The following is a 14,507-nucleotide window of genomic DNA, read 5'->3' as shown; positions in this document are numbered from 1 at the left end:
TTGACTCATTACACACATTGAAAAGAACTTTTGTCAAAGATGTAACCAAAGGTCAAGCATCTTGTAAATGTGTTTCCTACTGTATATTAAACCAAGTGAAAGGTACCATAAGCTTCATTCTCAGAATGCCATTCTTTTCCCTGAATAAATTTACATAGGAATTTTCTTTAAAGGAAAATATCATTAAATCCCAAGCATTATTTAAATATTAAATCCTCAAATATTATACCAGAACCTAAGGGAATTCTAAGTTGTATATCTCTTCAGGATTATAAACATGATATATTTAAAAGAAGGTTAAAATTCTTCACCAGATTAATTTTCCAATATTATGCTTAAAGAAAATCAAATATTTAAGAATGATTATGGGACTGATATTACTATCTCATATTTGTGCACATTGGAACACATTTTTCAAGATACATTACGGAAATCACCTTACTAGGTTATAAAAACTATAGATCAGCTACAACACATGTGTTGTGTATATATACTGACATATACATCCTTACAATATACACTTACATACACAATTTCATATATACATACATACACACACACACACACACACACACACACACACACACAACATATACATTTATGAAGATAGTTCTTGAGGATCACCAGATTAGCCAGTTGATACACAGAGTTGCTGAAAGGGACCCAGGTCTAAAATGGAAAATAGCATTTATCCACAGAGCATCTAAAATTCCACCCAGCATCTCACTAGTGTACATACACTCATAATACAGCAGTAAGAAAACAAAGTACACTTGCCTTTATACAGTCTATTTACAGCCCCTTGTTAGGGTAACTTTATCATTGCTTCTTTGGAAAGGAGAAATTTCCATTAAGTACATGGGATCTTTCCTTCTGTATATTTCCCTAAAAAACAGCAATATTGAATTACATAATTCTTAAGATATCCTTTGTTTCTAAGATTCTCTGAATTCTATTCCCACCTCTACCAGGAGGCCAACTGTGTGAGGAAATGGATTTGAGTCAAGAAGGAAATGGTTATTTGTCTGAACTTTGAATGACAGGCAGAGTTTTAAAAAGTTTATTGCAAAGGTGACAAATGGGGCAGGGGTAGGGGCATTATAGTTACATGGCAAAGATAGCTAGCAAGATAAGTAGAAAGCCCAAAGATTGGGAGATTTTCACTAACCATACAACAGATAAGAGTCTCATATTTAAAATATACTTAGAGCTCAAAAAACTAAATCCTCCCAAAAATCCTTGGAGAAATAATCACTTCATTGACAAGTGGGCTAAAGATTTAGACAGATTTTGCTGAAAAGGAAGTAAGAATGGTCAATAGACACATGAAGAAATTCAAATCAAAACTACAGTGAGATTCTGCCTCCCAGTTAGAATAGCTAGAATCAAGAAATCTTATAACAACAGATGCTTGCAGGGATGTGGCCAAAAGGGAACACTGTTGGTGGGAGTGTAAACTTGTTCAACCACTCTGGAAAGTAGTATGGAGGTTCTCTTAGGTTTTTAAAAAGGGTAGCCGAGTAAGAACAGCACCACACACGTGGTATTCAGGTAAGGGGTAGGTTTATTCATCCTTCCAGTTCAGGTGTGACCTCAGCAGTTGCAGATGTGACCTCTTCCAGGTGTGCCAGTTGTCTAGGTAACAGAGGTACTGGGTGGAGACTTTGCTGGGAGGAGGGTGGAGTCTGTTCGCCATCCAAGAGCGTACCTTATAGGTTCCTTAAAAGACTACACTTATGATTATTTTGTTTTTAATTTTAGAAGAACCTCCATACTATCATTTACACCTCCATACTGTCTTTTAGACTCCCACAAGTGTTTTCATTTTCCCTTTCTCCATATCCTCAGTACTATTTCCTCCTCCTCCTCCTCCTGCTCCTGATCCTCTTCCTCCTCCTCCTGCTGTTCCTCCTTCTTCTTTCTTCCTCCTCCTCTTCCTCTACCTTCTCCTCATTCTTCCATCTATGTAGCCCAGGCCAAACTCTAACTCATTATTTTCCTGCATTACTTTCTAAATCTGGGATTATAGGCATGCACCACCACCATCACCACATTTTGCTTTGAACACTGAAGTCTGCTTCTTTCAGAGTACACTATTATCTATTATCTATCTTCTCTTCCAAGAACTCCTTTTACTGCCATCTTACTCTGCTTAACTAAAACATTTCATTTGACTCTATATATTTGTATATTATGCCGATGCTTTCTGTCTCTTCTATGTTTATGAGGATATTTTCCTATAATTGTTTGAATATATTTTTATTTATCTCAATAAATTATTCATTTCTTCATTATTATTGATAACAATAATAAAGGAGATTTCAATTTAACACATATTTATTTGTACAAGGCATGTATACTGTAAGGTCCGCCCCTGGATGGCAAGCAGACTCCACCTTCCTCGCAGCAAAGTCTTCACCCAGTACCTGCGTTACCTAGGCAACTGGGACACCTGGAAGAGGTCACATCTGCATCTGCTGAGGTCACATCTGAATTTGATGTGGCCACACCTTTCCCCGCCCATACCCTAGATAAGGGCTAGCCCAGGCCCAGACTCTCTCTTCCTCTCTCTGTTCATTTCTAGCTCTTTGCTCTTTCCCTTTTCTAGCTCTTTTCTCTCTCTTTCCTTTCTTTCCTCTTTCCTCTCTTTCCCAGCCACGTGGAGTGCCAACCTTGCCTGGTCCCAGCGGGTCTACCGAATAAACCTACTCCTTATCTGAATACCACGTGAGTGCTACTGTTCTTACCCCTCTCTCTGCTCTTTTCTAGCTCTTTTCTCTCTTTCCTCTCTTTTGCCAGCCACGTGGAGTGCCAACCTTGCCTGATCCCAGCAGGTCTACTGAATAAACCTACCCCTTACCTGAATACCACGTGCGTGCTGGTGCAGTTCTTACTCAGCAACCTCTTTTTAAAAACCTAACATGTACAATATAGAGAAACCCTATATCATTTCCCCCTTCATTAAATCAGTTGGTTAACAATGGCTTAAAGCCTTTAACTACCCAGTCTATATTCAGTCTAAATCAGTTTTCTAAGTTCACAACCACTTCCTTGTATGTGGTTTGTCCACGTAGGAACAAATGGATTTGGTTGTAATGACTTTGAAGGTCATCTTTAGTAATTTGCCCTTGTCTTCTTCCTCTTAGGCTCTGTAAACTTCTCTCCCACTAATTGCTGATGATAGTAGATCTTTTGTCTCACGGAATGTCATTTATTTTGTATCACTTAATTGTATCTCTCCTCATATTTTCTGGGAAGTGTTTCAATCTGAAGTCTGAAAAGCTTCAGTTTTTTCCTTCACTTGGAATCTTCTGGGAAGGATTGGTTAATCTTTCTGATTTCAAATTAGGCCAATTGAGAGCCCCTGGTATGTTGAGGGTTTTATCCCTCAATAAATAGAAAATAGTCTTTATTTTTTTAAACCTCACTCTGACTGGACTCCAGTGGATCACATTTATAATCCTAGCTACTCTGAGATATTAGGATTGAGGTTAGAAGCAGCTAGGTAAGATAATCCATGAGATTCTTAACTCCAATAAACCACCCAGAAAAGGCCTGAAGTGGTGTTGAGGCTCAAAAGGTAGAGTGCTAGCCTTGAGCAAAAGAAGTTCAGGGACAGAGCCTAAGCCCTGAGTTTAAGTCCCATGACTGGAAAAAAAATCTCTCTCAATCTATTCAATTTGGGCAAAATTATATTATGAAGTAAGTCAAACCCAGAAAAACAAAGATTGCACCTTTTCCCTCATTTGTGATAGCTAGAATGTGCCTATACACCTAAAAGTAAACACACTGGATGGTATGCAAGTAGTTACAAATGAATTAACAGACATATAATACTCTGTGGAGAGCTCAGATAGCGTAATCTTTTAGAAAGACTAGGTCAAGGCCCAACAAAATCAACACCAGGAAATGGGTACGTTCAAGGGAAAGGGAAAGAGGAGAGCAGAAGACAAATGAAGGGGTAAGAGGAGGATCGAGAATGCAGTAAAGAATTTACTGCATATGTCACAAAATGAAGAAAAGGAAGGAAGGGGTGAGACAAAGGGGTTGAGAATGTTGAAGGGGTGACACTGATCAAGATGCATTGTATTCACAAACTGTTTTGTTATGTGGCACTACTTACAGTACAACTACTTACAGATAATTAAAAAGTAAATAATAAATAATAATTAAAAAAAGACTACACATAGAGTTCCCCGATGACCCATCAATCCTACTCTTGGGCATTTACCCAAATGGTCACAAATAGGGTCAAACTAAAGCTACCAGACAAGTATGTTCATTGCAAAATTATTTGCCATAGCTAAAATATGGAACCAACCCAGATGCCCCTCGGAAGATAAATAGATCAAGAAGATGTGGCATATTTACACAATGGAGTTCTATGCTTCCATCAGAAAGAATGGCAGTGCTCCATTGATAAGGAAATTGAAAGATCTGGAAAAATTCTACTAAGTGAAGCAACCCAGGCCCAAAGAAATATAGGTTTATGTTTTCCTTATTTGTAATGACAGGCATATTTTTACAAACAATCCCAACCCATGTGGAAAGGATAGAAGAAGCATATAGCATGAACATGGAATAGCAAATAGGTTTGTAAAGAAGAATCCTCTCAGTTAAAGTGGAAACTCAGAAAACCCTACCCTGTACCTCTCCACTGTAGATGACTTGAGGACATCAGTATAGCTGATCCACAAATCACACTGAACAATATTGAGCAGGGTAGGGATATGGGATTTAAGTAGGTTAATACTGCAATTGAACACATTATAGGAACTCAGTCATCCACAATAGCAATAAACTAAACTCCTCTAAAAACTCTTTTTCTTCCCCTCTCCCTTTTCCATGATTTAAACACTGGCTTATTTTTTTAGCCTTGTTATTCTAAGTGGTTTATTATTCTTGATGAATAGTGAATTATTCTAATGGTGCTTATTATTCTATTCATTACAACTTGAAGCTGATTAGGAGTGAATAGCAGCTAAGGAGCCTTTCCAATAGCAAAATTAGATTTCTATACTTCCATGGTGCTTATTTTTCAGTATCAGTAATTACTCTGGTAGTTTCAATCACTTAACCATCTCTTTCTCTGATTTAAACTACAGAGACATAGTCCAGTATTTTTAAAATAAAGACAATTTTTGTAAAGAGAATCTTTTATTTAATAACTTTATATTTAACTGGGTGTTTCACTTTCAAAAAGTGTTTCAAACCATGTTTCACTTTTAACCAATAGAATATACTAAGAACAACCCAAAGATACAGAAGCCACAGTTACTTTGTGATCATACACATGCACATAACATAAGGCTCATATAACACATGCACTGCACATATGAATGTACCATGTATACACGTAACACACACATCACAAACACAGTAGACGCGCACGCACACGCCTTTATGTATCTTGTCTAATATCTTCTTTTGAAAGTAAGTACAACTAAAATTATACTGAAATATCTGTCTCCTTTTCTACAATAGTAACTGATTTCATCTTTTTTCTCTATAGACTGAAAAACTTAAAAACATTATTATATACTACCTTCTGTAGACTTTACATTCATGAGTGGACATATAAAATAAATGATAATTTTTGTTATTACACAATTAATTTAGATCGGATGCCATTAGAATAAGGAGCTCTAGCTTGCTGAGTTTTTCTGCCCCAACATCATGGGGCTTTAGTTCAGAGTTTGGGTGTTGTTCAAGGCTAGTGCTCTACCACTAGAGCCACAGTTCCATTTGTAGCTTTATATGGTAGTTTATTGGAGATAAGAGTCTCACTAACTTTCCTGTCAATGCTGTCTTTGAACATTAATCTTCAGATCTCAACCTCCTGAGTATTTTAGGATTACAGTGTGAGCCACAGTGCCTGGTTCCCCAATCTCTTAGTAAGCAAATCAAAACCTAACTTCTTGTGAGCAGTAGTATAGGAATATGAATTCAAAGTTATCCAACCAGAAACAGTTAACTAGTCTTCAAATAGAGAATAAGTAGGCAAACTTAAGTTCTAGAGTGTTGTGTGCAATACTAAATATAGCCCTGTAAACTATGATTAAGAAAAATGTCACCAAAGGACCAATTGCCATCTTTCCTTCTGAATCTTGGTTGATTATGTTGAGATTATTAGATTATGAGAGATTTGGTAAGTAAAAGACAATTAAGAACTTGAGAAATCGAATCGAATTTTCAATATAAATCAATGCTACCTGGTAAAGTAAAGATCTAAGTAATATGTAGAATAAGAAGTACAGGCCTGTATTGAGATATTCTGTTTGATTGCCTTATCAAGTAAGAATAATTAAGGTTAGAATTAATGTTTCTATAAATAGGATATAGAATAAGATTTGTTTGGGGCTATAAAAGTTATGATGAAGAATAGTGTTGAAATTGTTTCTGTCATACGTATTTAGCAGACTTTCTGAGCTTGATAGGCAATGACTATGCAAGCACCTCGTTTGTGATAGTTCCAATTGTAAACACAGAAGCATTTCATAGATTCTAAACATAAGCTGTTCCTCTATCTTCTCTATAACTAAGTATTTTTCCATCCAGCCTAAGGGAAAGGTTTTTTCTCTCTCACTTGCACTTGTGCTAGTACTGGGCTGGGATTTAAATTCAGAGCCACGCAATATCCCTTGGCTTTTGTACTTGAGGCTGTTGCTCTCTCACTTGAGCCACAACACCTCTGGCTTTTTTGCTGGGTAATTGGAATTAAGGTAATTGGATTTGTCTGCCCAGCTGGCCATATCCATCCTCAGAGTTTAGATCCTTGGGTTGTATTACAGGTGTAAGGCACCAATGCCTAGCTCCCTCTTTCTCAAAGTCCCACATTTGAAACAGTGAGAATATTGTGATACAAAATGAGTATCTTCTGATCATCAAACCTCAGCTTGTGGAAGGACCAAAGAAATCCCAAACAGCAGCAGTGACAGATGTTAACACTATACAATCTAATAACACTAAGTTTAAAGTATCTTCTTAAGAAATTATATTTATTATCAAATATTGAGACCAACAACTTGGAACTTGCACTGAAAAACTTAATTTTTGTTTGTGTGTTTACTTATTTTAACCCAACACGCAGTTGGAGCCATAATTACTGTAAATTTAATTAAGATTAGTCGCAAGTGTGGATAGAAAATTCAACTAGCAAATATTGAACTTTTCAATTTTGAAATGTTTTGACTAAATTATTCTTGCTTGCTTTCTAGAGTCCTAAATGTTAGTTAAAATGTCACTTATATTCATAATTTAAGGACTGCCATGCTACTGGTTAATTTAATACAACAGTACTCAAAATCTGCCATTGGGCTACTATTTTCAAAAAAAATAGTGATGTGTGTTATCTCAATACAACATAAATGCTGGTTAAAACTTCTGGTAAGTATCCAACTCATAATTCCTTACTCTTATTAAATAAAACAAATGACCAAAAAAAAGACAAATGGATAAGTCTTCTAATCTATACCTCAGAGAAAGAATTTCAAACAGGATATGCAGAGATTCCAACTTTGAGCTCTAATATCTGCATTGCTCTCACATTCCCTCTACTACTCTGAAAACTTGATATTTACATTTTCCTGTCACTTTTCAATAATCCATGGGTTATTTTTTTAAAAAGTCCTAGTTTAAGCCTCATCATAAAAGCTTCCATTTAAAAAATACAAGTACATATAAAAGTGAGGACAGTGTTAAGTTTCTAGAGCTATGATACACAGAAAATTGTTTGTCATTTTGTTTTCAAATTTTAACCCACCCAAACCAACAATCAGAGAATGATTAGATACATTCAATGTTCTTGACCTCAATTTAGAAGAGATGAAATGTTTCTATGCAAGTTTTAAAATAGTAGCTTTCTGTAATCTCTCAAGAGACAAAATCATGTTTTGTACACTAAGGATATTAAAGCTTTCAAAATGCAATAAGCAGACAGCTTTGATGTCTTTGGCCTCTTAGGAAGCATTAGGTGCCTCTTATGCCATTGTTGGTACCTTAATATGCCTGTAATACTCTAATCATGATTTATAGATTTACTTTGTCCCATAGTCTTACAAATCACAATGGAAAGCTCATCACAGGGAATTTTTCTACCATTTCTGTCTGACAAACATGAGAACAAGTTTGCAGAAGTTTTTTCATAGTAGAAGGACTCATTAGTTTTAAAATTCATCTTCTATTTTCAATCCAAATTTCATTTCTAAGAAAATAGAGCTCTGTAGCCTAAAGGTAATTTTAACCTAGTCTAGAATTCTATGTCTGGTAGCTGACTTCCATTTTTCCCTAGTGAAAATAGATGTCAAAACTGTTAGAACCAAACAAAAGCCTTGCAATGATTCTTAGGAAAACTTATCTCATTTCAATTGATTCAATTTCTCCAGGAACAAGATGCTAAAGGCAATCAGATATTAAGAATGAAACTATGAGCTCAGTTTAACTCAAAGGTGTCAGACTAGCCTATGACTAAGCTACTCTATAAAGCAAAAGAACAAATGGTTGTTGGCTCCTTGAAATACTGAGATATTACAGATTAAAAAAGCTATTGGGAGGGGTGGGTGAGTATGTTGAAAAGGGTGACATTGGTCAAGATGCACTGTATTCATAAACTGCTTTGGTGAATGGCAACTCCTTTGTACAACTACTTAAAGATAATAAAATATTTTTTAAAAAGAAAAATTACATGGGAAAGAAGCTATTTAAGACACTTGACTTTTGTACATTTAAGTATTTTTTAAAGCTTCATTCTTAGATTTGTAAAAGAGGAAATTTAAACAGATTTTTAATTGTTTTTTCATTCTGAAATGATACAAAGAGTCTCTTTAAAGTATTGAAACATATTCTCACACAGTCAAGTAATCATTGTTCTCTGACATAAGTTCTAGGAAGCTAAGATTGATCATTTCTCATGTGTGTTAAGAAAGAGTGTTGTGTGGTGCTCTGTCTTAAATGACCACTTTACTGCCTCAGCAATACTGTATTGACATAACCTAGCAATTTGACTTAACTGACCTTTTTGTCCTAATATTTTAATCATTTTCTCACTTTTTTCTTGGACTTCTTTTCCTAGTAAGGCATTTCTACCACCCAGAAAAAAATTACAATCCTGTTCTATCCATTTAAAATATACACAACTCATTTCTCTTGGATGTCCAAATGTTTTAGCACTTTTAGTACAAAGATGAATGTTATGACTTTAAAGAAAATACCAGAATTTGTTCTCTCCTAATATTTCATTTCATTTGATAGATAATATTTTTTAAATGTTATATGTTTTATACATATCCATCTCTCATACTATTTCGACTTATGAATAACTTTTACATTTATCAGCTTATACATACATATAACTCTATATATCAACTAGTAGAAAAGCAAGTTCACTGAGATATTTGCTCAACAAATATATCATCTGTGATTTTAGAAACTGAGGTTTAAACAAGCTGCTTTAAGATATGGTTTTGAATAGAAAATTAAAATTCTATCAATTAACAAGTTACAAATTAAAGGACTACAAGCTAAGTGAAAATCCATTGACTTACAAAAGAATCACTGAATTTTTAAATTCAGCATATCAACTAACTACTGTGCCATTTAATAAAAAAGGCATAGTTAAAATCAGTGGCATGTAAATGAATAATTTAAGTAAATAGATACTACTTTAATGCTATAATTTACTCCTGCATATGTGAAAGCACATATATTTATTACATGGATTATATGCATACTTTCATTAAAAATGGGGAAATTACTCAAGCCTGTAGTCTTAACTACTTGGAAGGCTGAGATCTCAGGATCGTAATTCAAAGCCAGGCTGGCAGGACAGTCTGTGAGATTCTTATTACCAATTAACTACCAAAAAGCTAGGAATGTATCTGTAGCTCAAGTGGTAAAGTGCTAGCCTTGAGCACAAAAGCTCAGCGAAAATGCCTAGATCCTAAATTTAAGCCCCAGGACTGACAAAAACAAAAGGGGGAGGGAGAGTGAAGAGGTAAAATTAGTCCGTATTTCTCAGACCTCTATGTGGAGCACATAATCTGAGAGTCCAGTATTTCTTTTAAACCCATCAGAATAAAATTTCAACTTTCTTGTAAACTTAATCAACCACTTTGGAAAGCAGTGTAGAGGTTCCTCAAAAGGCTTCACATAGAACTCCCCTATTACCCAGCAATCCCACTTCTGGGAATTTACCCAAATGATCACAAACAAGGCCATACTAAAGCTACCTACAAAACCATCTTTATCACAGCATTATTTACCATAGCTAAGATATGGAACCAACCCAGATGCCCCTCAATAGATGAATGGATCAAGAAAATGGGCCAGGCGCGGGTGGCTCACGCCTGTAATCCTAGCTACTCAGGATGCTGAGATTTGAGGATCGTGGTTCAAAGCCAACCCGGGCAGGAAAGTCTGTAAGACTCTATCTCCAATAAAACCACTAGAAAACCAGAAGTGGTGCTGTGGCTCAAGTGGTAGAGCACTTGTCTTGCGCTGAAGGTGCGGGAACAGCACCCAAGCCCAGAGTTCAAGCCCACGACCGACCCCCCCAAAAAATGTGGTATATGTATACAATGGAATTCTATTCCTTAATCAAAAGGATGACACTGCTTCATTTGTTTGGAAATGAAAAGACTTGGAAAAAATTATATTAAGGGAAGTAAGCCAGGCACAAAGAAACATAGGCTCCATGGTTTCCCTCATTTGCAATAACTAGTATATGTCTAGAACAAGCTGAAAAACTCAAAAGCTATGTACATATGACCATATAAGATGATGGTAAGCGAAATGAACCCCAAGATAGGGACACTAGAGATTTTATCTTTCTTGTTGTTTTTTAATGTATTTATAATGTACTATGTGATTTTTTTGTTTTTTTGTTTTTTTGTATGTTCTTCCTCCATGATATAACCCCTGTTTTCACTGGATTTGATTAGGGTGCCCTGCATCTTGTTTACACATTTTTCTAATTTAGGGAGAGGAAGGGAAATAACAAAAAGCATCATATAAGGATACAGGTTGACCCATTGTAACAATGAGATATACAAGACACTATGTTGAAAATGAACTTAACAATCTGGGGGGGGGGGCAAGGAGGAGTTGGGTAGGTGCAGAGGAAAGGGATGGTAGGGGAAAAACAAAGGAGGAGGTAACAATGCTAGGTAGGAAATGTACTCATTACTCATGTAACTGTAACCCCTCTGTACAGTATCTTTACAATAAAAATATATATATACAAAAGGACTGGGAAGGTGGCTCAGTGGTAGAGTGCTTGCTTTGCATGTATGAGGCCCTGGGTTCAATTCCTCAGCACCACATAAGTAAAAAAAAAAAAGCCGAAAGTGGCTCTGTGGCTCTGTAGAGCAATAGCCCTGAGCTGACAGCAAGTAGGCCCAGAGTTCAAAAATAAATAAATAAATATAAGTAATCAATAAAAATCTTTAGAAAGTTAAATAAAAATTTCAACTTTCTGAATAATAATCAAAAGGGAAAAAATTTTAAATTGGATATGGAATGTTTTCAAACATCCTTTTTGTAGGGAGTTGTTTGGTTTATTTGTTTTCAGTGTGGATTACTCAGCCCAGACTCATGAACTCTAAGCAAGCACCCTAGTCCAACTACAGGTCTTCAGTGAAAGCTTTTGTTTTCATTGCAGTATAACTCACTTCACTGTAGAAGGGTTTTCAGTGGCCTAGTGTTTACTAACTCATTGAATTATTTGATACAGTCTACCCAAATGAAATTTACTACCTCTTCATATTCATGGGTTTAAAGAGAAAGCAATCAGAATTTAGCAAGTTTTAAGTTGAACAATTTATGATTGAACTTTATCACAATCTGAACTGTCCTCTAAAGTTAAAAGGATTCTGGTGAGTTTTAACAGCCAAAAAAGCAATTTAAAAAATCCCTGCTTCTACTCAGAATTTCTCTCTGTGTGTTGACTTTGATCACCTGCTTATACAAAGAAGAACAATGAGTTGAAAAATGTCTGCTTTTAAAAGCAAGTTGGTAATCCTATCATCCTCCACTTCCCATAAGAAGAGTTGTAATTAATTATAGTGTTTTTAAAAGCAAAAACATTTTATATCGGTTATTACTAATATTATCTATACTTATGTATATACAATATATATGTATGCATATGTATGCTCTGCAAGTCACATCTTCCTTTTCAAATGGTCAATATTTCAGATAACTTCCAAAGAATGTGGTGCATGAAGTGTCATGCATAGATGTGACAAGAATTACTCAAGTCTAACGTTTGAGCATGGAGCATGACAAGAACATGAATTGTGAAGGTGACTGCTTTCTTTCCATTTTTTTTTCTGTTCAAATAGTGTAGAGTAGAATCTAAGACCTGCAGCTAGCCTGTTTAGATTGAAATTCCACCTCTGTCATTCACTAGTAATGTTAACTTGGACATATTCCTTAACTGCTTGACTTAATCTTTATTCATAAAATGGGAGTGTCAGAAGGATTAAATTAGGAAATGTAAAAGACTTAGCACAATGCTCATTATGTGCTAGGTTCTGCTATTACTGCAGCTACTTCTGGTGCTGCACTCCAGTAGACACAAAGTTCAAGCTGCAGGCAATGCCCAGTGACCAGGGCTGCCCTGAGGAGTGTATCAGATAAACTCTGTGTCCATCAAAGTTTACGTAGCTCAGAATTCAAGGGGGACTGGTGAAATTCTGTTTTGGTTTTCTTTAGAACAGAAGCATTTAAAGAGAAAGAAAAGAAAAAAAAGGACATTGAATCAGTAGAAAAATTGCCAGAATTAATAAAGTGGGTGGAGGATTGGGGATGCCATATGAATCTAACGTTTCAAAACTGACCTATGGATTATTGGTCTTGCCCTTCAAAGCTCTCCCTAAAACATCAAGGTGAAAGCAAAGTTGGAAAGGTTTCTGAGGTAGAAATGTCATTGGTTGCAACATTACAGCATCAAGCACTGGGCACTTTGTCAGGGGCATGGTGGCTATGCGTCTGGGGTCTCCAGTATTAATCTTTTACATTTTGGCATTCATTCCTATTTTCAGAAACTACCTCTTTCTCTTTACTAGGACAATTTTTTGCAAAATGTTCTTAACCAATTTCTAAAATATTTCCACCTCGTTTTGAGGTTATCAGACTGTTTAGTTAAAATGTTGGCTTTTGCACCTCCTTTTTAATGTAAGTAAATACAATCATTTCAAATAAATAACTTCTCCTGACCTGAGAACAATTTTTTACTTAAGAAACCCTGGTGTGAATTACTTTCATGTCAAAATAGTCACTTTTTATGATTAAAAAACCATAGAAGTTGTACCTGTGGTGGCTCACTCCTGAAATCCCAGCTAGTCAGGGGTCTGAGATTTGATTATCTCAATTTGATTTTTTAAAATTTTGTTTATTTGATTGTTAAGGTGATGTCAGAGGGGTTACAGTTACATAAGTAAGGTAATGAATACATTTCTTGTCAACTTGAAGCTAGCCAGATAGGAATGTCTATGAAACTCTTATCTACCAAAAGCAGTAGAGCACCAACCTTGAGCAAAAACGTTCAAGGACAGTACCTGGGACCTGAGTTCAAGCCCTGGGACCATCACACACATAGACACACACAGACACACAGACACACAGACACACACACACACACACACACACACACACACACATACAAAAAAGAGAACCTTGGAGCTTGAGCTTCTCATCGATACCTTTACTATTTCTACTTAACTGTCAATCCTAAGACTAGAGCTTCATTTTGTACTTAGTTACCTATTTCTGAAAAGACAAGTCCTCCTGTTAGCATTCAATTTCCAATACCGCTTAAAAGTTTTCTTGAACAAGACATGCCTGGCTGTTGCTTACTGATTTCTTAATGTTTCATTCTAATTTATTGTTTTTATGTACACATAATGAAAGAAATAGGCCAAGAATGTAGGAGTAAAATAAAAACAAGTGAGACCCATAGCAGATCGTTGGTAGCGTCTTCTCCATAGGCAGCAGGCTTTTCAAAGTATTCCTGTTTCAGCCAGCAGGTGTCTACAGGTGTAAACTGGCAGCTATCATCAGCTGGCAATCCATAAAGCATCAGCAGTATCAGAGTAATTGCCAAGGAAGGATAAATTAGACTAAGTGCTGCTTGCCAGCAGAGGACTGTTGGAAAGCTCTCTTCCTTTCATTCAGGATCTGATGTGCCAATTAAGTATAGCTCTTCCCATAAAGGAAGAGATTTAAAGTAACAACAGAACTCAATTTGCAAGTTAGGAGGGAAGAAAAAACAAACTTTCTCTCTGGAGGGTTATCTTTGCTCTAATCCCTGCTGCCATCTCAGCCTCTAATTTTTCTGGAGTCATCATATTTCCATACTAACAAAAACCATCAAATACTTTAAGGAAAAATAAGTTTCCATGCTCACAACAAAATGTGTATGAATTGGATCTTTAAGGTAGATGTTACATAATTAACTTCCCTGGAATGTATTGCTATAATAAAAAAGGAAGTTCAGGCAGCAATTCATA

The sequence above is a fragment of the Dipodomys ordii genome, unplaced genomic scaffold, assembly GCF_000151885.1.
Source record: "Dipodomys ordii isolate 6190 unplaced genomic scaffold, Dord_2.0 Scaffold16, whole genome shotgun sequence".
Classification (NCBI taxonomy): domain Eukaryota; kingdom Metazoa; phylum Chordata; class Mammalia; order Rodentia; family Heteromyidae; genus Dipodomys; species Dipodomys ordii.
The sequence above is the reverse complement of the archived record's forward strand: the minus strand, read 5'-3'. Positions refer to the sequence as shown.